The 24,550-nt window shown below is 58.7% G+C and overlaps 1 pseudogene across 1 annotated transcript; it reads right to left on the bottom strand.

The window, feature by feature from the left end:
* Positions 1-17,107: 17,107 nt before the first annotated feature.
* Positions 17,108-17,980, bottom strand: LOC308353414 (small ribosomal subunit protein uS5-like; annotated as a pseudogene). The gene has a single exon. The product of its transcript is annotated as a small ribosomal subunit protein uS5-like (transcript).
* Positions 17,981-24,550: the final 6,570 nt, after the last annotated feature.

Raw genomic sequence — 24,550 nt, 5'->3', positions numbered from 1 at the left:
GGCCGCTCTTAATCAACCGCACTGGGCGGCTAACGGTGGGAGAGCGCGTGGCCATTGTCATTCTTACTGTTGTGACATCAGAAAGTAGAGCCGTGGGACGCCTGGGTGGCTCAGGCGGTTAAGCGGCTGCTACCGGCTCAGGTCACGATCTCGGATGCTGGGATGGAGCCCGCGTCGGCCTCCCCGCTCAGCGGGGAGTCTGCGTCTCCCTCCCCCTCTGCCCCTCCCCCCCTTGGTCGTGTGCTTGGTCTCGCTCTCTCAGATAAATAAAATAAAATCTTTAAAAAAAGAAAAAGTGAAGTAGAGCCATTTCGCAAGAAGGGATGCGTGCAGCCTCGACCGTGAAGAAGGACGAGCAAGGTCTGCTCCCTCCGGCTTCTAGGAAGCGGAGGCCAGAGGGCATGGCCGGCTCAGCTGGGAGCGGGGGGCGGGGACGCTGCGGGGGGGGGGTGTCTCTGAGATCGCCCCCCTTGGGGGGGCCGAGTGGGAGCAAGGCGCAGGTGCGCCCCGGCCAGCCCCGGCTCCCCCGCCCGATCTCGGGGAGCCAAACTTCCCGAGTCTCCCCGAACGCCCCTCCCAGGAATGCCCCGCGCCAAGGCCTCCAGGGCAGGGAAGGTGCCGGAGGCGCGGAGAAGGGCAGGGACCTGCCCGAAGCCACACAGCCCCGCCCGACCCGGCGGCGCAGCTCTCGGCCCTGCGCGGACTTGCCCAACAGGGACGTGCGGGGCCTCCCGGAGGTCCGCGCCCGCGGAGCCGCGGGATGAAAGGGGAATCCGCCGAAACCTGCCCCCCTCCCCGGCTCGCCCGCCCCTGCCGCAACCGGATCTGGCTGGGGGCGCCGGGCTTTGATGTCGGCGCAGCGGCCCCCGCGCCCGGCCGGCCCGGGAGCCTCCGGGAGGCCGACTTGAAAGGGCAGCCGCGGCGGTCCGCGGCCTTACCCGGGCCCGCCCGAAGGCGGCGGAGAGCCGGGAGGCGGGGAGGAGGGGCGCCGGGTGGGGCGCGGGAAGCCGGGTCGGAGGAGCGAGAGGGCGGGCTGTCCTCGGCGTTCAGGGCCCTGCCCGTGGGTGCCCCGCCTCCACCACCCGTCGCCACGCTTCCCCTCGGCCGCTGGGTTCCCACAGAATAACCGTGGTGCCCAGGTACTGCCTCATCTCGGGCACTTCATGTTCCTGCTGCCAGAAACACCCTTCCTGTCTTTGACTACCCGGCCTCGGGGTCAGCGCCTCTCCCTGGCCTTCAGCTCTGGGTATGGGCTTTCCCAGAAGCCGCTTGAGCCACTCCCCCGCGCCGCCACCCCGCCGTCTCCTTCCCCGGTCCGCCGCCTCAGCGACCCTCACAGCCGCACAGACTCCATAACCCTCCACCTGCAGACCCCTCGCTGGGAGCTCAGGAGGGCACCCTCCTGGCCGCCTGCCTGGACCTGGGTGGGCAGGTGCTGGGGGAAAAGGCTTAACACCAGTGACGATAATAATAAGCTCTTGGGGCGAGCCAGCGTGAGGGTGGCCGCAGAGAGAGAATTCCGGCTCCTAGAGTACATCACAGATTCCTGGTTCCCCGTATCCTTGGAATACCAAGCCGGGTGGCCCTTCTCCCTATCTCCAGGCGGGGCCTTGCCCTCACCGCACAGGGCCCTTGGGATCAACCACTGACAGCCGCCAGGAACCCCCAGCCTCTTGATTCCCCGCCCCCAGAGTCCCCTGACGCTGGGCAGCTCCCTCCCGAACGCTCTGCCCAGTCTGCTGATTTCCGAGGCCTCGAAGAGCACCCCCCTTCCCTGACCCCAGGCTAGATTCCATCCTAGCACTCCGTGGGACCCAGGCGCCCGGGAGAGGGAGCCGGCCCAGGCACCATCCTTTTGGGGGTGGGGTGGGGGAGGGGCTTCCGTAAGTCAGACGCAGGAGCAAAGGGGCCAGGAACCTCGGTTTGGTTCCACTGTCTCAGGAACTGAGGTTTTCACACGCAGAGCCCGTGTAGCTGGCGTCACAAGCTCACAGACCCAAGGGCAGCCGCGAAAGGGGCCGTCTAGTGCCTCCCCAGGAGGAGGAGCCGGGAAGCAGGGCTCAGCAGGGGTGGAGGAGGAGGGAGCGATGCAGGGATGAATGTGCTGCCCGCAGGAGCTGCCGCCTGGGTGGGCAAAGCCAGATGTGAGCTTCAGCCTCCCCTCCCCGCCTGCTCGCCAGCTCGTTTTTTCTAGAGACCTCCGAGCTCAGCCTTCCCAACCGTGTCTCCCCCCACCGCCCCCACCCCCGTGGGGTCCTCGGTCTGCAGCTCCCCTATCACCACTCCCGCTGCCCCAATGCCTCCAATCTGCTGTCTGTCGGGTTCAGCAGGCAGAGGGGAGGGAGGAGGGGAACAGAGGGCTCTTTTGGGGGGCGGCAGGCTGAGAGCTGACCCCCCCACCCCCTCCCCCATCAAGTTTCTGGGCTGTTTTCTCCTGCTTCCTGAAGGTCTGAACCAACCTCCTCCTTACCGCCCGCCTTTAACAAACGTTTACTGCGCACCTACTACGTGCCAGCCCGTGGGAGGCTGCATTCATCGTGGAGCGGGAGAAACACACAAAATGGACCCATAAATACGGGCTATGATGGGCAGCTCGGAGAAAAGGCTCTAATACTGCCACAGGCATCAGGGAGGCTTCCTGGAGAAAGAGGCAGGGCTTCCCCGCAAGGGGAGGCTAGCGTGGGGAAAGTGAGTGGTGGGAGGCGGAGGGCTCGGTGAGTGGGAGGGGTTGTGTGAGTGGGAGAGACAGCTGTCGGCGGCGGGGAGGGGCAGTTTGGTGCCACAGAGGCCAGGGTGGTGGGGGGTGCAGGTCAGGTGGAGCAGAACCTTGTAGGACCCCGGAACCCGCAGAATCCGGCCCAGGATGCCCCCACTCTTCCTGTGAGGGGACTCAGGGGGCGGGACCCACAGGAGCTGGAAGGATTAAGTTGGGGCAGAAGAAAATCCCAGCCTGGACTTCCGACCCCTCCTGGAACGGACTGGCCTGGCAGGGGGTGGAAATGGAGAAACTAGAAGCTAGGCTTTGAGGAGGTGCGCTGGCAGACGCTGGCCCCAAAGTGCACGGGAAGTAGAACTCGCCCAGAGCACCCTTTCTCCTGACTACCTCTTCTAGAAGACGAGAAAAGAGCCCTAAGGGCCTGAGACCCAGTCCCCACCTCCTGGCTCACAAGAATAAAGGTAGTAATTGTCACCATCAGTCATCACAGCAGACACATATGTAGTATTGTCCTTGGAAGTCATTCATTTAATCCCCACCTTAATTCAAGGTGGGGACACTGGGGGGCAGTATTGGTCAAATCAGCGGTCCCTGGCCCCCCAGCTGATAAGTAGCGGACCTGGGATTTGAACCCAAGACTGTCTGGCTCCAGAGCTGGTGTTTCTCTATGCCTGCAGTGCTCGCTTGCACACATTTGCTGTAGGATGGAACAAGTGACCCTATCGATTTTGCTGTTGTCTCCATGGGCTCCCTAAATGGACTGGGAGCCCCCCCATATGGGTTCCCCCCCTTGCCCCTGCCTCAGAACTTGGGCTGTGGCCTCCAGGGCTGAGCCTGCCCTGATCCAAGGGGACTCAGGGAGGCCACCTCCTGGAGTTTTGAAGTCACCCAGGCTCCAGCCAGATTCCGCCCCCGACCTCCACAGGCTGCCGACCCAGCTTCCTGCCCACTTCTCTAAGGTCCCAAGAGAGACAGGAAGGTCGGAGTCAGAGAAATTGGAAGATGCTTTGCTTCTGGCTTTGAAGAAGGAGGAAGGAGCCAAGAGCCGAGGACTGTGGGCAGCCTCTAGAAGATAGAAAAAGCAAGGAAACAGATTCTCTGCTAGAGCGCACAAAAGGAACACAGCCCTTCGATGCCCTGACTTTGGAACTTCTGACCTCCAGACTGTAAGAGAATAAATGTGTTGTTTAAGCCGCTGCATTGGTGGCCCCTCGTTACAGCAGCAACAGGAAACGGATACAGAGGGGCCGGAGCAGATGTTCTCCAGCTTACCCTGGTCTTAACCAACTCTGATGTTCCAGGAAGAAAAGAAATAATATGAGTGACCCTGTGCTGTAAAGGATTACAGAGCCAAGGGACAGGACACGGAGCTTCATGAACCCCCTGATCATCCTAGGGTCCTTGTCTGGGACTTTCCATCTCTAGTTTCCCCAGGAGACAACCCCAGCCTGTCTGGCAGGAGTCTCTGTTTTGTTGAGCCAACATGTGTGTCTCTGGGCCTGCCTGGGTGCCCTGTGTGTGTCTGGCTGTGCAGGTCCTTGTGAACACGGACACTCGCACGGGCAGGCTTGCACGGGAATGTGAGTGCGGGTGTGTACACAGCCTGGATGAGCATTCCAAAATTCACCTTCACCCATCACTCAACCACTCACTGCCTTCATTGCCCATGGGAGAAGTTCAGATCTTCCCCATGGCCTGCCAGACCTAGCCAGGTGTCACTCCAGCAGCCCCTCAGCCTTACCCCAACTCCCCAGCGTGTACCCTAAGATCCAACCCTGCCCACCTCCTATCCATTCCTGAAGGGGGGCATGTCCCAAGGGAGTCCAGGCCTCTGGTCACGCTGTTCCTTCTGTCTGGTTCCCCTTTCCCTTCTCCTCCTCATTGACTAGCTCCTGTTCAGTCTTTGGGTCTTGGAAAGCGATCACCTCCTCCAAGCAGCCTTCCCTGACTGCCACCCACCCATGCTGGGGTGATTGTCTCTCCCGTTTCACTACATGGTCCCTCCCTCCTGTGTCCTACCCCTGGTCTCAGCATTACCTTGTACAATTATGGCTCGTGAGTGTCCTTCCCTCTGAGGCCATGTGCGCTCCATGGCAGGAACCCGGAATGCTGTGTCCTCCCCTGTTGCCCAGGGTCCAGCCCAGAGCAGGTGCTCCGAACACTTTATTGAATGAATGAATGAGTGCGTGTGTCTGGATTCGGGAGCAAGGAGGCTGCCATTACATACGGGTCCCGCAGTTAGTGATGGGGGGGCAGTGATTTGGCCTAGACTGTGCCTTGGAGGGGGCTGGAGCAGGGGTGGGGCCAGACTGTGCAGCTCCCGACCCCAGTCCCCCCTCCCCTGCGCTGAGTGGACTTACTGAGGTTGCTTTGTTGTTAGAAGGGGAGGGTGGAGCAGAGTAAGTGGGAAGGGGAGGCCGACATTCTCCTTCCTTCCTCCCTGACCTCCCTCTGACCTCCAGCTAGCCCAGGCCCCTCCACCCAATGGGGGAAGGGACAGGGGCCTCCACCACTGTTCCCATGGGGAAGGACTTCAGGATCCCCCTCTGTGTCCCACATCACTCCCTCCCCCCCTCCCCCCAGCCTCAGGTCTGGGGCCTTGGGAGGAGCTCAGGTAAGGCCCAGAAGCAGGCAGAGCAGGCTCCTCCGTGGGAAGGTGGGGTGAGGGCCTGGCCCCGCCTGCCCTGGTGTGACCTCAGGTAGGTCACTGCACCTCTCTGACCCTTAATCCTGCCGTCTCTGCAATGGCCCAACAGCGTTTGCTTGCAGCCGTGCGGCAATTAATGAGATCACGGTTACAGAAGGCTTGACACAATGTCTGGCAACGGAAAATGCTCAGTAAGTATATTTTTGTCATCATCGGTATCATTTCCCGGGCTCTCCCTCCCCCTCCTCCTCCCTCCCAGCCCTCAGGACCATGCCCTTTGGTGCTGGTGCACACTGGCACAGTAGGACAGACCTGACCGCCTTATTCACCTCTGTACTATCCCCAGCTTCTAGCACAGGGCCTGGCACCTAGTAGGTGCTCAGTAAGTATCCAATGAATGAACCGGCAGAGGAGTGGGGGGACAAGACAGTTCCTCTCTTTGAGCCTCCGTGTGTCCACAAACTGGGAATCTCCGAGGTCCCTCCCACTTTGAAATCCAGGCTGGGAGTTTGTGTCGCTACTCTGCTGAGTCTTGGGTCTCTCTCTCTCTCTCTCTTTTTTGAATATTCATGCCAGCTGTCCCTTTCCCAAGCCCTCTCTCACCTGGACACAAGCCAACCTCTTGCCTTTCTACCTGCTTCTATGCTTTGACCCTATTCTCCATCACACAGAGCCGGGCCAGGGGTCTTCAAAACACAGATCTCTGCTGAATAAAGTCAAGAGCCTTTAATGTGGCTCACGGGGCCCTGCACAGCCCAGCTCTGGGGAGCCCTTTCGGCCTCTTCCAGAAGTTTCTACCAGCTCCAGGGCACAGGCCTTCTCGGCTTCTCTGAGCCTCTCTGTACAGGCCCTTTGCACATGCTGTTTTCACCCTCTTCACCTGGGTAACTTCTACTCATTCTCCAGACCTGCCACTCCCATTATTGACTGCCTTCATCCCTCCCAGCATCTGTTGAGTCAGAAAGATACATTTAAATATATATTTATATATAATTTATTTATTTGAGAGAGAGAGAGAGTGCATGAGTTGGGGGAGGGTTGGAGGGGGAGGGAGAAGCAGACTCCACACCAAGCACAGAGCCTGATGTGGGGCTCCATTCCAGAATCCCGAGATCATGACCTGAGCCCAAGGCAGACACTTAAAGGACTGAGCCACCCAGGCGTCCCGAGTCAGAAAGTGATAGCTGCTGGAGGGATAATAGGGTGTGTTTTCTCCACTAGACCAAGTGGTCGGGCCGGGCTTGGCTCCCCTTTCTTTCCATCCCTACAACACAGTAGAGCTTGGCACAGAGGGGGTGCTCACATAAGGTAGGTCATGGCCAATCTCCCTCCTCCTGGAGTGGGGGTCTTTGAGGGTCTCTGCGGAGCACCCTGGCGCCCGAGGGGCAGGTGGCCACGGAGGAATGAGTGCGGACTGGGTGGAGGTTCATACTTGTCCCTCTGGGAATGGAGCTCCAAAGAGGCAGGTGGCGCTGTGGGCGGCCGGGGGGCAGGGTGCCCCCTGGCTGCGCTGCTCAGCCCTGCCCTCTGCCCCACATTTCAGCCTGCTCTCAGGGGAGGGCCTGTGTTAGCCCTGACATTTTGGATAAATTCCATTCTCTGAGTTTGGCCGGGATGAATCCCAGCCATACCACCCACCGCTGTGTGTCCTTAGGCAAAGCCTTGCCCTTCTCTGGGCCTCAGGTCCTCATATACGAAATGAAGACAACGCTGGTTCCTGCTACAGGGGGGTGGGCATCAATGAGACCACCCATGTACCCTTCCCCCACGGTGCTCAGTATGGAGCTCAGTAGAGCATGCTGCTCAGGTAGGAGAGGGCCCAAGGGCACCAGGGGCACAGGGAGGGACAGGGTGTGGTCTTGGGGGGCCCCCAAAGCCACTCTGCAGCTAGTCTGCAGCAGGCATTAGGGAAGGTGCTAGAAAGAGCCTCAGAGCAGCTGCCAACAGGAGGTGAAACTGAAAGAGAGAGAGAGAGAGAGAGAGAGAGTGTGTGTGTGTGTGTGTGTGTGAGTGTGTGCTCTGTGAGCAAGCGAGCTGGTGTGGAAGAGCCTTCAGAGGAGGAGAGGAAAGGAATGAGCTGGAAAGGCTCAGTACTACAGCCGCAGTGAACCAGAGGCCCCAGAGGCAGGGAGCTCCAGGGGCCTTCACAAGGGCAGTGCGATCAAAGCCTGTGTTTTGGGGGGTGGGTGGGAGTTGGGGGGGCCCTAGAGGGAGGGAGCGGTTTCTCAAACCCCGGAGAGGAGGGGAGGAGTTCTGGGCCAGAGGGTCTCCCTTGGTTCCCTACCATCGCTAGCATCGAAGGCTGGCCCTCTGCCGCCCAGGACCCCTGTTGGAATTTGGGCCCTGCCACTTGCCAGCCGTGGTGTGACCCTGGGTAAGTTCTTTGCCTTTCGAAGCCTCAGTTTCTCTGGTGGTAAAAATGGGATGATGACAGAACATACCCGTGTCTCAGTTTGTCAGGGCAGCCGGGGGTACCCCATACTGGGGGGCTTAAACAACAGAAATGTATTTTCTCCCGGTTCTGGAGGTTGGAAGTGCCAGATCAAGGTGTGGGCCGGTTTGGTTCCTCCGAAGCCTCCCTCCTTGGCTGGTAGACAGCCCCCTTCTCCCACGGTCTTCACACGCTCCTTCCTCTGTGCGTGTCTATGTCCTAATTTCCTCTTCTTAAAGGACACCAGGCGTATTGGATTGGACCCTCCCCGCCGATGACCTCATTGAACCTTAATTTCCTCTTTAAAGACTCTATGTCCGGAGAGAGTCACATTCTGAGCTGCCGGGGGTTACGACTTCACCGTATGGATTGGGGGGGGGACCCAATGCTGTCCATAATGCCTCTTTTGGTCTGGGCTCCCTGGAAGCAGGCTAAAGGAAGGGCCTGGGAGTTTGTTTGCGAGTATATTCCCAGGAGCGAGAGTGAGGGATGGGGAGGCAGGGAGTGAAGCAGGAAAGAGCAGATACAAACGTACATTATTGAGCTCGCCATTATGGAAGTCTGGGTGGCCGGTCCCCAGGGACTGTCTGAGATTCTTTACGAAGTATGTCTCGGGACCATGTGCCTGAAGAAGAGAGGGGGAGGCTTTTACCCCGTGGCTCCGTTTCCCACCCCGCCATCAAGGGTTGGCCCCTAGGGTGTCGCAGCTGGGTGGCTGCTGACTGGGTTCCTGGGCCGGGGAAGGGTGCCCACAAGGGGCGTCCAGAAAGCCCTAGGGTGGATTAAGGGGTTTGAAGTCATGCAGGGAGGAGATGTCCTCTCTGCCCCTTGTGGCACTCAGCTCAGACCCAGCACTCAGCTCAGTCCCTGTCCTCCACAGGGTCCAGGCCATCAGAGTCCCCTTCAAGCTGCTGGCTACCTGCAGACCCCTGAAGACGTTATGCAGACAATTTGCTGCATCTGGGGTAGCTCGCCCACACCTGAACGGGGACCCCCTTCTTTGCCTGCTGAACTCTGGCACAAGGACCCCAGAGCGGTGAGATGGCAGTCACCTGCTCAGAGTTCCTGGAGATCTGCCCTGTTCTGGGCTTCCTGGTTTCCCGCTCCCCTATCCCCCCCCCGCTCCCCCCCCAGCCAAGGTAACCAGGACCTCTGACCCTACCAGCCTAAAGCTGCAGGAGAAGCAGGATTCCAACAGGGCCAGGGCAGCACTGGAAGGGACTGAGGGGGCAAAATCCTGCGACCACAGCTTGTTCCTGGCACCATTCACCCGCTGTGGGTTCTGTGCCCAACACCCCAAGGCACTAGGGCACAGAGAGCCCAAGAAGCCTGCCTCGGCCACCACGGGGGCCTGAGTCCAGCCTTGACTCCCAATCCAGTGCTCCTACGAACACACTCCAAGAGAAAACGTGGGGGTCATGGGGAGAGGAAGAGGCTGGGACAGGCGGGGACCTAATGCCCACTCCATTCCAGAGGGTCTCATGTACAGCTGGTGCGAACTAAGTACACGCTGGTTGACTGAGCCGAACGTCTAGGTGTCTGGGTGGGTGGGTGGAGGGACAGCCGACAGAACAGGTGGGCCAGGCCTAGCCCGGTACTGTTCTGAGTCCCAGCCAGCCAGCCCCGCGCTCCCCTCCTTGGCTAGCCTCACCTGCTTGCTAACAATCTCCCTTTCAATTCTGCGGAGTCACTGCTCCCAACTCCTTGCCGGGTCTGTGTGCCAGGAATTTGGAGGGAAGAAAGACAGAACCTCGGAGCCTCAGGCCTCCTGACCTTGGTGAAGATGAGAAAACCAAGACAGGGGGGCGAGTCCTGCCCCACCCCCACTCCCCCAGCAGCCTTGGGTGCCCACCCCTGCCTGGCTCACCTACGCCTGTGGGCAAGAAGCCTTAGGACTTCTCTGTCAGATTTTGGTAACCTGTTTGCCTTTGCCCGGCAGGCCGTGGGGGTGGGGGTGGGTGGGGGGGAGGATCTGGTCTGCAGATGCGGTTCCCTGAGCCCCAACCAGTCATTCTGAATCCTTCCGAAGTTGTAGGAGTTGTGCTAACACAACCAGTGAAACTCCAGGGAAGGTCCGCTGGCCCCTGAGAGGCAGGACAGGGCTCTGGAGCGTTTCCTGACCCAGACTATGGGCTGCTCCCCGCACCACCACTCCCTCCCCTCCAGGAGTCTCTCTTCTCTCCCCTCCAGGGTCTGGAGACAGGGCCCAGTAGCCCACTTCTGTCCCCCACACATAAATGGCATAGGGCAGAACCCTGCCCCTCTCTGAGCCTCAATAGCGCAGCTGGGACGGGTCAGCGACCTGAGTCCCTTCTGACCCTGACCCTCCTAGACTCCTTGGCCATCAGGACTCGATCTTCTCTTCTCCCTCTGTCTGCAGTTTCTTTCTCTCTGGCCCCCCTCTGGCCTGCACTCTGGCTTCTCTCCGGCGCCCCCCCCCCACTCCCCCGCTCCATATCCTGCCTTCTCCCTCCTCTTTCTCTCCCTCCTCCTGACCACCCTCCTCAGAGAATGCCAAGTCTGCAGGTTTCCCGCGACCTTGAGCAGCCCGCAGGTTGAGAGCAGAGCCGGAGCTCAGAGCTTTGCAAGGGGGCCTCTCCCGCTGGAGCCCTGCGCGTGCACTCCTCTCCCATCCCCTATCCCTCTTGCCCTGCTCTATTTCTCCCCCATGGCATTTCCCATCGTCTCACTGTTTACTTCCCTTAATCAGGTGTTTATCGGCCATCCCCTAATGAGAACGTCAGTATCACCGGGGCAGGGATTTTTGTCTGTCCCCAACGCCTACGACAGACCCGGCGCACAGTAGGTGTTCAGTGGGTAACGGATGACGATCCCCTCCCCACTGGCTAGCTCATGAGAGCCACCATTTACGGAGCGCCTTCTGGGGAGCCACCTCACTGTCTCTGATCCACAGCTCTGTGCGCCCAGGACTCTGTCGGGCCCCTCTGGGAAGATGGGGAAACTGAGGCTCAGAGAGGAAGGGCCCAAAGGGAAGGACAAGTCCAAGGTCACCGTGGTAAGCGCGAGGGAGGGATTCGAACCCACGCGTCCAGACCCCGGCGCCTGCGCGCTCAGACCTTCCTCGGAGCGGCGCGGGTTGGCATCGCCCGCCCGCCGCGGGAAAAACCGAGGGGGCGGGGCCAGTCCTGCTCCGAGGCCTTCGGCCACGCCCCTACGCGTAGAGTGGAGAAACTGAGGCACACCCCCCCGCACCCCACCCACCCCCGGCTTCCTCTGATTCCCTGGAAGCCAGGGTCCCAAACCCAAGTTGACAGTGTACGGGCCCACGCCCCCCTCCCTGGACCCTCCCCTACTCCCCCTCGCCCCGCCCCTCCCAGCCCCGGCCCGAGGCGGAGCTTAGCCCGCGCCCACCGGGAGCCGGGGAGGGAGAGAAAAATGAGTTTTCCTGCCGCCCGGTGGCGGTGTCAATTGATCGGGCGCGGGCGGGGGCCGCGCGCCGGGCTGGGGGCCTCGCTCGCAGCTGCCGGCGCACAATTATCGGGAAAAAACTGGGGCGGCTGCTGCGGTGAAATTAGTTATCGATCCCTCGGCGGGGCCGCGGGGCCGCGCTCGGCGCTGACGGCTGCACACCCGGGCCGGGCCCGCTGGGCGGGGGCGGGGGGCGGGGGGCGGCCCTCTCCCTTCTCTCCTGCCCCCTAGCCCCCCACGACAGCCCTCCCCCTCCCCCCCCCCGCCGCCCTGCTCTCCTCTCCCATTCATCCCGCCGCTGTATCGACCCACGCCGTCCCGCGCGGACAGGCGCCCCCTCGCACCGCCCGCGCCCCCCACCCCCAACACCCGACCACCCCGCCCACGGGCCCTGCTCCGGGGGAACCCGCGAGCTGGCTCCGAGGAAGGACCGACGCAGGGGTGGGGGGCGTGGATGGGGCGGGGTGGCTCCTGCCGAGAGAGGGCAGCAGGTGCCGAGGGTGGGAGCCAGTTCTGCCCGTAGAAGACGAGCTTTGGGGCCCTGACCTCTCTGAGCGTCATCTATAAACCAGGGAGGTTCCCACACCTTGCTTATCGAGAGGATGCGGTGAGAGGGTTCAAGAGAAGTGGCTGTGCTTGGCCGCTTCCTGGGAGCGCGTTGGGGATTTATTTCGCCCTTATACTGCAAAGCTTCTAGGAGCTGTGTCATATCCCCATTTTATGGATGAGAACACTAAGCCCCGAGAGGGGCGACGCTTCATCTATGGTCACACAGTGAGCTAGTGGCCCCAGGACTCTACAAAGCCAGCTCTCAGAAGGGAGACCTCAGGGGGGTCTTCTCAGTGGGCTGCTGACATACCCCAGAGCCTGTGCTGGGGGTGTGGTCAGGGAGGAAGGAAAGTCAGGTTTGGGACCCCCAGCCCCTTTGTCTTAAGGTCTTAGGGCAGCTTGGCCCTGCGGCCTCTAGGGAGGAGGGAAAGGGGAGAGAGAGGAGGGAAGAGCCTCCCAACTCAGAACTAGGCTGGGGAGTGAGGAGGTTCTGAGTGTTAATCCTGACCCTCCACTCACCGGCGTGTGACCTTGGGCAAGGCTTGTCCTGGTCCCTCCCCAGGCCTCCTGCAAAGAGAGGGTTAGACCTTGTGCCCCCAAGGCTCCTTCGTGCTCACCCACCTTGCCTCTGCCACCTGTTCCCTGCCTGCCTGCCACAGCCTCATTCACCCCTCCAGCGCATCTCCATTGAGCACCTCCTGTGTGCCAGGAACTGTACTGGACACAGTGGGCACCGCTGAAAGCATGACAGCCCCTGTCCCTGCTCTCTTGGAGCAAGATAGGTACTGAGCAGGTCATGACACAGCCACATATGGATGCTTGGAGTCCAAAAGGCACTTGGTGGTCAGTCTGGGGAAGACCAGTGCACTAGTGAGCAGGGAAGAGGGTGAGGTTGGCAGGGTCAGGCCATGGAAGGCTGGGGACCTACGAAGGAGGTGGGTTCCCAGTGAAGGGCTTTGAGCAGGGGAATGCCAGGGTCAAGTTCAGCCCCACAACTGGAAGCCTGACATTCAAAAATCCTGCGTGGGAGTCCCAGTTCTGTTCTTGGTCTGTCCAAGCCTGTCTCCTCATCTGTAAGATGATAATAATGATCCGCATTGCTGAAGGAGCTATGGGGTTTGGAGTGGGTCAGCCCTGTGTTCGAGTGTTGCCTTCAAGCTGTGGGACCTTGGGCGGTATCAACAAGGGGCTCAAGGGAGGGATTGGGGGCAGTATAGAAATTCAAGGGCTCTGTGCCCACTTCCTTCCAGCTTTTCCGGCTCCCAAAATGGAGAGGTGGGCTCAAGATCTGGAACAAGGTCTCCCCTCCAAGGGGAGGTGGTGGCCCCTCGGCTGGCCAGAGGGTGGGGGCTGGCTAGCCGTTCCTGCCACTCGTCCATGTGGGACCCTGCTGGGACCCTGACTGATGGGAGCAGCTGAGGGTGGGGTGGCCTGGGGCAGAGGGGTCCTGAGTTGAGTGTTAGGACTGGGGGACCGGGTCAGGTGCCTGCTCTTTCTGTGCCTCAGTGTCCCTTTGCTGGCTACAAGGAAAGACAAAGCTGCAGAGAGACATGCTGGCCTGTGGTGACTGGGATTGCTTTAGGTCAAAACCAACTCTCGCTGGCTTCTAGGGAGTGGGATATGTTCTATTTCTTGATTTGGATGCTGGTTATACAAGTGGGTTCACTTTGTAGATTCGTACAGCGGATCACCTAGGGTGTGCTTCCGTGAGTCCCAGGAGAATCAAGTCCTCACCCTGTGACCTGCCTGTGGGTCCAGAGGGCACGAGGGTTTGTATGTACTGGTGAGGGCCCTAGGGCCAGCTTTCCCCCGGGGCCTGAAGAGCACCCCCTGCAGGTTCTCAGGTTCCCAGGACCCCTCATGCTAGAAGGACCACCGTGAGAGGACAAACAGTGATGCCTAAGCATCCAAACCATCTTCCCCCTAGCCAGGTAAGAAAACTGAGGCGCAGGGGCACCTGGATGACTCAGTTAAGCATCTGCCTTCGACTCAGGTCCTGATCCCGGGGTCCCGGGGATCAACCCCTGCATCAGGCTCCCTGCTCAGCGGGAAACCTGCTTCTCCCTCTCCCTCCACCCCTCCCTCCTCTCCCTCTCTCAAATAAATAACTAAAATCTTAAAAAAAAAAAAAAAAAAAAAAAGAAAGACAGACAGAAAAGAAAACTGAGGCACAGATAAAGCAGCGACCTGACCAGGTCCCCCAGTCCTAAGATAGAGGCATGATTTGAAAGGAGACCTGCCTCCCCCGGCCTCAAGGCCACATGTCCTCTGTGTCCGCTCTCCCTCCTGCCCTATGTTTTGCCCCTCAGACAGCATCTGACTGCGTCGGTCCGTGTGTGGGTGAGTGGGTGAGTGTGAGTGGGGAAGGAGGGGGGTGGTGGGGGGAGGAAGGTGAAATCAAGGAGTGACCTGGCCTTGAATACCCCCTCTCCCGCAGGCTCCTGGAAGCCTTGGCCAGTGTAGTGTGCAAATGCGCATTTGTGTCTACGTATCTGCGGGAATGTGGGAGACACGTGTATATCTGTGTATGTGTGTGAGTGTGCACTGCGTCCATGGGCATGACCATGCATGTGTGCGCGGGTTGCCGAGTCTGCGTGCACATATGTGTAAGCGTGACTAGTTCCGAATACGCACGAATTAACTGTGTTCCGGCCCCCAGGCACGTATGCGCTTCCGCGTGTGCGCACCTTCGCGCGTGTTCGTATGTGCGCCTTGCGCATCTGCTCATCCTTGGTTTCCGTGCACATCTCTGCGTGGGGGAACTCCCTGTGAATGCTTAGACGCACCTGGAATGGAGGCTTCCGTGGGTGGCTGGAGTCGCATGGGTGTGTGTGACATGGTGGCGTGTGCCCGTGCGTCTGATACACGTCGGCATGCCGGGTGCACCGTGCGCGCTGGCATACAAGGTGGGCAGGTGCCTGTGTTGTGCCTACCCACCTTTGTGGTTCGTTCCCTCCGTGCTTGCGTACTATCGTGTGTAATTCCTCTGCATGCACACGTGCCCAGGAAGCTGCTGCCCGGTACACCGGCGAGGCTGCTCACGCTCGCGCCTGGGTCTGTGTTTGCCTCTGCGCTCATTCCGAGCACACACGGGGGTCATCCCACACTCACCAGGGAGCCCAGCACACCGCCAGAGGAGGTGGCTGCTTTTTGATGTTTCAGGAGAGCTGGAGAGGAGAGAGAGAGCAGGGCTGGGCTTGGCTGCTCCTGGCTGGGTAGAGGAAACTGGAGAAGGAGGCAGAAGCCAGCCAGGACTGCCCAGCTGCCCTCTGCACCTTCCTCAGGTTGGGCCGAGTAATGGAGTCTGTGAACTCCATGACCAGCAGGTGCCCACTCCTTCCCTCCCTCTCCCTCTGCAGCTCACCCTGATCCCTAACCTAAGTCTGTGATGCCCCTCTACAGCTTGCCTCCCTGTGCGCACACACCCACCAGCCCGCCCCAGTTCGCTCACCCCGTTTGTGGATCCTGCACCTTTGTCCCCTGTGGTCGCTACTCACCCCAAGTACAACTCCTCATTCTCAGAAGATGCTGGGCCCTCCCGGGGGCCTCCTCTCCCCGCTCGGAGTATCCCTCCCTCCAGGGCACCATGAGGACCCCTGGCCAACATGCTGGCCTTTCCTTTCCACTCTCCTGTCTTTCCCAGGGACCGCCACTTGTCCTGGCACTGTGTTCCCCCCCGACCTGGTCACTGCTTGCATGGCCACACCTCTGAAGTTGGAAACTCAGTCATCCCCGCCTGCACCCCATCTCCCGCCCAGCTAGCCCTCTTTCTCCTGAGAAGTGCCTTCTGCTTGCCACCCTCTTCCAGACCCCTCTGTCCTACAGGTCCCACCCCTCCCTGGGATGACTCCTGTCTATCACTTCGTGTGCAATATCATGGGACAGTCCTGCCCTAGGGCCAGCCCAGGACCTGGAGGAACCCAAGCCAGCACCAAACTTCACGTGTGAGTGATGGCATTGCTATGTTAGACCAATGTAGCATGGTGACCAATTCACCCAGACCCCACACCCCTTCGGTTTCCCTGTGCCCTCTCTGTGTGTCCCATCTGCCCAGCTGGCTCTCCTGGCTTTGCCTCTTGATGACCTGGGGGTGTGTCCTGGACTCTGCCTCTGACCCCCAGCCCTTCCTGGCGGTGTCCCCCTTGGCCATGGCCTCCCAGACTTCCCTCTCCACTTTGCCTTCTCAGCGCCAGACCCATTGTGTCTGCTGTCACTGAGGACCCACAGCCCACACGGGGCCTTCCCACCCAGGGAAGGAAACTGGGACATCACCCTTGCCCCATTCTTCCTCCTCACCCTCCACATCCATCCAGTCAATTACCAAGTGTCTGTGCTTGGGGTTCATTGAGCTTCTTGGATAAATGTTTTATTATGTTTCGGAAAATTTCAGCCACTATTTTGTCCCATATGTTTTCTGTTCTCTTTCTCCCTTCCTCTGGAACTCTAGTGACCCATATATCAAGCTGTTTGGAAAAGTTCTACAGCTCAGTGGTGCTCTTTCCATTAAAAATAATTTTTTTTCTGCTTCATTTTGGATCTTTTTCTTTAACTGCTATGTCTTCTAGCTCACTAATCTTTCCTTCTGTTTTGTCTAATCTGTCATGCATCCCATTCCATGTATCTTTCTTTTTAAAAAAAAAATTATTTATTTATTACAGAGAGAGATAGCGAGAGAGGTAACACAAGCCCGGGAGAGCTGCAGAGGGAGAAGCAGTTTCCCCGCTGAGCAGGGAGCCCGACATGGGGCTCAATCCCAGGATGCCAGGATCATGACCTGAGCCAAAAGCACACACCCAACAACTGAGCCACTCAGGTGCCCCATATGTATCTTTTATCTCTGACATTGTAAGTTTAACTCTTCAAGATCAATTTTTTTTTTAAAGTCTTCATGTCTCTGCTTAACATTTTGAAAATATAGAATACAGTTATAAAAACTTTTAGAATCTGCCTCTGCTAACTCTAATATCCTGTCAGTTTTTGGGTCAGTTTCACTTGATCAATTTCTTTTCTTTATGGGTCATGTTTTCCACCTTCTTTGTATGTCTGGTGATTCTCTCTCCCTTCCTTCTTTCCCTCCCTCCTTCCCTTCCTTCCTCTCTTTTTCTTCCTTTCTTTCTAAAGATTTTTATTTATTTATTTGACAGAGAGAGATCACAAGTAGACAGAGAGGCAGGCAGAGAGAGGGGGAAGTAGGCTCCCTGCTGAGCAGAGAGTCCGATGCGGGGCTCCATCCCAGGACCCTGAGATCATGACCTGAGCTGAAGGCAGAGGCTTAACCCACTGAGCCACCCAGGTGCCTCCCCTTCCTTTCTTTCTAACAGGCCTTTAATTCCTTTTATTTTTCTTGTATAAAACATGTGGTGACCACAGCTGGAGGCTGGGCCCCTGCACAGAGACTCTGGCATGCGCCTTTACAAGATGGTCAGTGAATCCCTGATAGGGAGACTTGGTGAACACAGTCTCTTTCCAGAGATTGGGGTGAGACAGCTGTAGGTCTTGGGAACGGCATCAAAAGTGGCCTTGGCGTAATTGCCCTGGGTGGCAGTGCAGTCCCTGGCTGAGGGGCAGCTGTCCTCAATACCGGTCATCATCAGTAGTTTCCTGGGCACAGAGGCTGAGACAATGCCAGCGCCTCTCCTGTTGGAGATGACGCACACCAGCACAGACCCACAGCGGCTGGTCACCTCACATGGGACTATGTGGGGCTTGCCAATCTTGTTCCGCCAGTATTCTTGCTGCACAAGGTGGTGGAAAGCTTGGCCAGGATGATGGCCCCACAGATGGCAGTGGCTACCTCCTTGCAGCACTCAATACCCAGACCAATGTGTTCATTGTCATCTCTAATGGCAACAAATGCCTTGAACCCAGTCTGCTGGCCAGCATGGGTCTGCTTCTGCACCAACATAGTCTTCAAAACCTCATCCTTAAAGGATGTCCCCAGGAAAAAGTCAGTGATCTCAGATTCCGCGATGGGCAGGGAAAAGAGCTGGATCTCCAGAGACTTGATCTCTGTGACCTTGAGCAAGTGGCCTAGCTTGGTATTGGGGATCTACTCCTTGTCCTCAGTCTTGCCTCTGAGAGATCTGTGACCTCTCTGACCATGACCTTGACTCTGGCCCTGGATGTCACTGCTAAAGCCTCCATGGAAGCCACTGGCCTCCCATTCCGAGGTACCTGCGTCCTCCACACCCTCCTGGAGCACCAGCATCACCTGCCATTTGGTGTTTTCTCGGAGAAGAAGATGTCTGGTAATTTTCTATTGGATACCAGACATCATGAATTTTGCATCTTTTCTATTCTTATAAGTCTTCTTGAGCTTTTTTCTAGGAATCAGTTAGATTACTTGGGAACTAACACATCCTTTTGGGTCTCGCTTTATGATTTGTTAGGTGGGTTTAAGCAATGCTCAGTCTGGGGCTGATTCTCCACCTTTGAGGCAAGACCCTCCTGAGTGCTCCACCCCCTACCCTGTGAATTGTGACTTTTCCAGTCTGGCTGGTGGGAACAGGCCTGTTCTTCCATCCTTTTATTTATTTATTTATTTATTTATTTATTTTTATTTATTTATTCATTTGACAGACAGAGATCACAAGTAGGCAGAGAGGCAGGCAGAGAGAGAGGGAAGCAGGCTCCCCGCTGAGCAGAGAGCCTGATGCGGGGCTCGATCCCAGGACTCTGGGATCATGACCTGAGCCGAAGGCAGAGGTTTAACCCACTGAGCCACCCAGGCGCCCCAGTGTTCTTCCATCCTTTTAGATGGTTCCTTCTCAAAAGCCACTAGCTCATGTATTTTTCTTCTGAATTTTTTGGGTGTTTCAAGTGAGATAGTAAATCTGACCTCTGTTATTCCATCTTGGCCCAAAGTGATGGTGAGCCAACAAGTGTGGCAATTCTACTTCCTAATCATTCTTGAATCTGTTGACTTCTCTCCCAGCCCCTGTCATGGCTCCAGACCCCATTACCTCCCGCCTGGGGTGACACCCATAGTCACCCAGGGCTAGGTCTCTGCTTCATTAAAATCCCTTTCCATGCAGCATAGTCTGAGCTGACCTATCTATCTTTCTTTCTTCCTTCCTTCCTTTCTTTTAAAAAATATTTTATTTATTTATTTGACACAGAGAGACACAGCGAGAGAGGAAACAGAGCAGGGTAAGTGGGAGAGGGAGAAGCAGGCTTCCCACTGAGCAGAGAGCCTGCTGCAGGACTCAGTCCCAGGATCCTGCAATTACGATCTGAGCCGAAGGCAGATGCTTAGCAACTGAGCCACCCAGGTGCCCCTGGAGCTGACCTTTCTCGATTGCACTCTGACCGTGCCCTGCCCCAGCTTCAAACCTGTTTGCTCCTCACTGTCTTTGGGTTGATTTCCAGCTCCTGCCTGTGGTTCATCAGGTCTTGGTACGGCCAGCCAAACGGAACTGCCTGTATTTTGCCAGGGGGCCGTTCTCTCTCTGCGGGGCCTTTGCTCATGCCCTTCCTCCTGCCAGGGGCCCCTGCCGTCCTTCTTCCCTTCTGTTTTTCCTCTAGGCCTCCGCATAGGTGACACCTGCTCCAGCAAGCCCTCTCACCTCTCAGGTAGGGGAAGGTGCTTCCCCACCTCTGCGAACCTGTCCCTTAGCACCAATTGCTTTAGACCACTGCTGCCTGGGATGGCCGTGTCCCCCAGGTTGGGCCTCCCTGAGGGTGAGACCTCGGCCCCTCCCGCTGAGCCCTGCCCGGCATACCTGCTGAATGAAGGAACAAGTGAAGGAATGAATGGATGACTAGAATAGAAAAATGGCCAAAGCCAGAGAGGGAGGGAGGCCAGGACTGCGGCTCAAGAGACTTGTCTCCTCTTCCCACTCCTGCCCCAACTTGCTGTGTGAATCCAGGCCATCACCGGACCCGACGAAGGGGTCTCCAAGGTCTCGTCCGGATCTGTCATGACACCCACATGTGTCCCCAGCATCGCGGAATGAGTTGTAGTCATGCTGAACCCATCCTCCTTGTTTGACTGGTGAGGAAACTGAGGCCCGGGGGCGGGGATGGGGTGGGGGACAGCTGGACCCCAGAGGACTCAGTGCATCAGAGACAAAGCCCAGCTCAAGATCTACGTGGCTGTTCTCAGTTCTGCCCTTCTGGGCTTTGGCGAAGAGTGTGGAGGAAAAGGACTCCCTGCTCCCTGTGTCCTGGTAGGGGGTGGCCTCATGGGCAGGGTGGGGCTCTCCAGGCTTGGGGCCAAGGACTTCTCTGTGCCTGGCGCTTCCCCAGGATTCCGAGCACAGCAACAGGGAAGAGGAGAAGGGTCGCTCTGAAGTGGTCACAGAACCAGACTAGGGGAAGACCTGGGGGGAGGCTCAAGGTCAGCCTGAGGTCAGGCCCTGTCCAGCTTAATTATTCATTAACCAGGAAAGTCCAGGCACTGAGTTAATGGCCAGCACAAGGCTGCGGGGGAGGAAATTCCTCCCAGAGGGTGGGCATGACCTGCAGGAATAGGGAAGCATGTAATGAGCAATTGGTGGAGGGGCTCTTTATCCGTCCATCCGTCCATCCATCCGTCCATCCTTCCATCCATCTATCCATCCCCGCATTCATTCGCTTCTCTCTGTGCCTGTCCATGAGGCGAAGGACCAGTCAGATGGACCCGCAGATCCCCTGTGGCTGGGCCACATGCAGCAGGTGTGGTGCGCTGTGGGGGGCCTGTCAGCACCTGGGCCCCACCCCGCCCCAACCTCGGTCACAGTCCCTGCTGTCAGGGATGACGTCTGAGCCCATCTCTACCCTCGCTGGCTTTTCATAGACAGGCTAGGTTGGGGATTTCCTCCAATGGGCTGGCCACCCTGCTGGACCCCCCCCCCACCCCCCCAGCGCCTGGCCCTCGGGCAGTCCTCGGACATCCCGTGGACCACGGGATGAGGACGAGCTGAGGCAGGCCTGAAGTGCAAGCTGAGAGGGGAGAGAAGGGTCCCCTCTTGCGGTCCAGTGGGTGCACAGCTTGGGGGGGAGTCCCGTCCGAGGGAAGGAGGCTCCATGGATGGCGGGGTTCCAGGAGTCATCTGGTGGTCCTGTCCCTGTGCTTGGGGGGAGTCATGTGCTAGGACAGATGGCAATGGGGGAGTGTGTGAGGGTGGGGTTCCCCTGTGGGAAGGCAAGAAGGGTGGTGGGGGGCTGAGGAGGGGGTTGAAGGGAGGTGGGCTCTCAGGGTGAAGAGGGGAGGGCAGGGAGGAGAGGCAGGAAGAAAGGGGGGAAACAGACTGTGCATGGGAAGCTGGGAGGGCTGCAGGGGGGTGGTGGGAGGGGCAGGGTGTCTCCAGGGAAAGTGATGGAAGGGACATTCAGCGGGTTCCGCGGTTGGCAGCACCGACCCCGGAGCTCTCTGGGGCCAGGTGCTCCTGCGCAAGGTGTAGGTCACCGTGTCACCACTCTCAGGCCTCCGGGTGGCGGGCTCCTCCCAAGGGCCCCCTGTCCTCTCCCCAGGGGGGAGGGTGTGTCTGGCCTCCTCCTCCTCCTCCCTTTGCCAGAAGTCTGCAGGAGGGGCGCGGCGGGCGATCACTAAGGCCCCTCCCCTCCCCAGTGTTCTTGCTGGAAGGTGGAACCCCAGAGGCCACAGCCTCGTCCCAGCGCCACTGAGCTCTGGGAGCCCCGGGAAAGGCCTGGATGAAGGCGCCTGTTCTTACTGAAATTAAACAAAAACCTACACCACACCGGGGTCGGTTCGCAGCCCCTGTCTCAGCCTGTCCGGGCAGGAGAATGGAATCCGTGCAAGCCGGCCTCCGTGGGCCGGCGGGAGGGAGGAGGGGACAGGCGCGGGTCCCCAGAGGGTGGCCGGTAATGGCACTCCATGACCTCAGTCACCTACTGCAGGAGGCCCCTGGTGCCTCCTCCGGGCGCGTGGGCCCTGAGGGGCGCGCCCCACCTTGGGGTCCCCAGCAGGTTGGGGGAAAGGCGCTGGGTCTCCCGCTCCGGCCCCACCGTGGGGCTGGAGCGGAGCTTCGGGGGGCGGCCAGTCGGGGCAGGAGGGTCGGGAGGATGGGTGGGGTGCTTAGGGTGTCGGCCGGTGCCACGCCCGCCGGTTCGAGACTGCTTGGGTTGGCGGCTTAGGCCCGACCCCCCCCTCCCCTCCGCCAACTCCCTACAAACGCGGGCCGGGAGGAGAGGGCATGTTTGTTCAGCGCTGGGGCTGGGCCGGGGTTGGGGGGGGGTTGGGGGGGGTGAGGAAGCAGAATTTCAAAGCGGCTTCACCCTTTGTTACCCCTTCCCGGCCCCGCCCCCACACCCCAGGCTGCATTCCAGAACCAGAGGGGGTCCTGCCCCGGGAGAAATCCGCTTAACCGGAGGCTCGGGTTACAGCCAAGCTGCTCGCTGGGTGGGGGGAGGCGGGGGGGGGTGGGGGGGTGGGGGGAGTCGGCCCTTCCCTGCCGACATTCCGGATGGCGGGTCTCCCGGTCCATCCCATCCCCACCCAGGGACCCCCCCCCCCGCCCCCCGCCATGCCGGCCTCAGGCCCCAGGAGGGAGGAGGAGGAGCTGGAAAGGGGCGGGGCTGGGGGGGGACGGACCCCCGCCTGCTCACATAGATGACGGGGAGATGGGGTTCGGGTCGTGTTTGCAGTAAGGGAGCTCCCCGACTCTTGGTTTCCGCCCTGGATCTGACCTCAGACAAAGCTTGCTGGGCGCCTCCGGATTTGTTTGAGGTGGGCCGGGCTGAGGTGGGATTCTTTCTTTCCAATGAAGGCAGCCTGGGCTCTATCTTATTTTCAGGACCTGCTCCAGGGGCCCTTTCCATGCGATCCCGGCCTCTAGTTTTGTTGTACAGCTTCACCAAGTCTTGCATCTGTGTGACCGCCGCCCTGAACAGGATCTTGAACAGGACCAGCGCTCCAGAAAGTTCCCTGGTGTCCGCCGCCCCCTCCTCCCCCCCCCCCCGCCCCCCCGGGCCTGACCCCACCCCAGGCGGAACCACGAGTCTGCCCTCCCTCACGTAGACGGTCTGGCCCTGACACTAAAGCCCTGGGAAGGTGTGCTTCTGCCCGCGGGGCTCCCCTTACTCAGCCTGGTATTTGGGGGAATCCTCCACTTCATTGCAAGCCGTCCTTTCTCATTGTTCAGTTTATCTCATGGTTTGTCCCTTCTGTGCCTGTCCATCCCAGTCCCTTCTGGTCCCGGGCTCTGAGGAAATGAAGCTGCTCTGGTCTTCTGGCGGAGAGGGAGGGACTTGATGGGACCCTTGTTTATTCCTGGATTCCTGACTAGGAGCATACAGAGACACAGGGCCTTTGCACATGCTCTTCCTGCTGCTGGGATGCTCTGCTGCCTGTCCTTGGTGCAGTGGGTTTTTTTTTTTTTTAAGATTTTATTAATATATTTCAGAGAGAGACCGCATGAACAGGGTGAGGGGCAGAGGGAGAAGCGGACTCCCTGCCGAGCAGGGATCCTGATGTGGGGCTTGATCTCAGGACTCCGGGATCATGACCTGAACTGAAGGCAGACACTTAACTGACCGAGCCCCCCAGGTGCACCTCTGCGGTGGGTTCTTTATGACCCTTCAAGTCTCAGCTTCAATGTCACCTTCCCAGAGAGGCCCTGGTCCACCACCGGGTCTACTAAAGCCACAGCACCCTTCTTTCTTTGGTTTTGTTGTCTTCGTGGTGCTCGTTGCCATCTGCAATCATCTTAGCCCTGTACTTGCTTCTTGGGTGTGAGGCCCCTACTGGAAGTTTCCTGCTCTGTGAAGGCAGGCACTTCTGTCTCGCATATCCCAGTGCCCAGCATTGCTTGGAGTGGTGATCAAACAGTTGTAGGCGCGCCTGTAGGGTGCTGGGGACCCTGCTGGGCTCAGAAGGGCAGCCTCCCCTGGGGAGGTTTCCTGCAGCCGTGACCCTTGGCCCAGGAGGCATGCCAAAGAGGGGTGGGAGCCAGGGAAGGGTGGGAGACCTGTGGGCCACATTCATACCTTTCTTATCGTTTGGCTAATGGTTTGCCAACAGCATTGGGCTTCTAGAAGAGGGGAGAGTGGGGTGGAGTCTGGTCTTGTCCCTTACTGCTGCCACAGCCTGAGCTGCCCAGCATTCAACCGTTCAATTTATTTATTTTATTTTTTAGATTTTATTTATTTATTTGACAGAGAGAAATCACAAGGAGGCAGAGAGGCAGGCAGAGAGAGAGGGGGAAGCAGGCTCCCCGCAGAGCAGAGAGCCCAATGCAAGGCTCGATCCCAGGACCCTGAGATCATGACCTGAGCAGAAGGCAGAGGCTTAACCCACTGAGCCACCCAGGCGCCCCTCAACTGTTTTATAATCATAGGTGAAGAGGAAACTCCCTGCGAAAACGAGAGGTTTGGGAGCTGTAGGCAATGGGGAGCCGTTGAGGGTGTGTGAGGAGAGGAGTGTTAGGGAGGTAGCCAGCCAGCAGTGGCAGCTGAGCCTGGGTTGGTAGAAAGAAGGGCTGTTTGCCATCGGTCTACCACAGGCTGGGAAACTGCAGTCTCGGTGTGCAAGGTTGCTTTACGCCTGGGAGCAGAGTGGGGAAAGACCCACGAGTCCTCAGAGCTGGGCTAGTGCAGCCAGTTGGGGTAGGGGCTGGGCTAACAGTGGGAAGCAGCAGACCCTGCTCCGAACTGGGGAGTACACATCCCCACAAAAGACATTAGTGCTCAGAGCAAACACTTGGACATCGTGCCTTCCAACAGGATGGGGGACCCCGCTCCTGAGCTCTGCCCTGTGGGCCCAAGGATGCAGGCCAGTAGCTCTGAGGGTAAAGAAGTTCAGTGACATTGGTGGCTCTTTCCAGTGTTTACTGAGCCT

Source organism: Martes martes (genome assembly GCF_963455335.1).
Source record: "Martes martes genome assembly, chromosome: 12".
NCBI classification, from domain to species: Eukaryota; Metazoa; Chordata; class Mammalia; order Carnivora; family Mustelidae; genus Martes; species Martes martes.
This window is presented reverse-complemented; position numbering and strand designations above follow the sequence as displayed.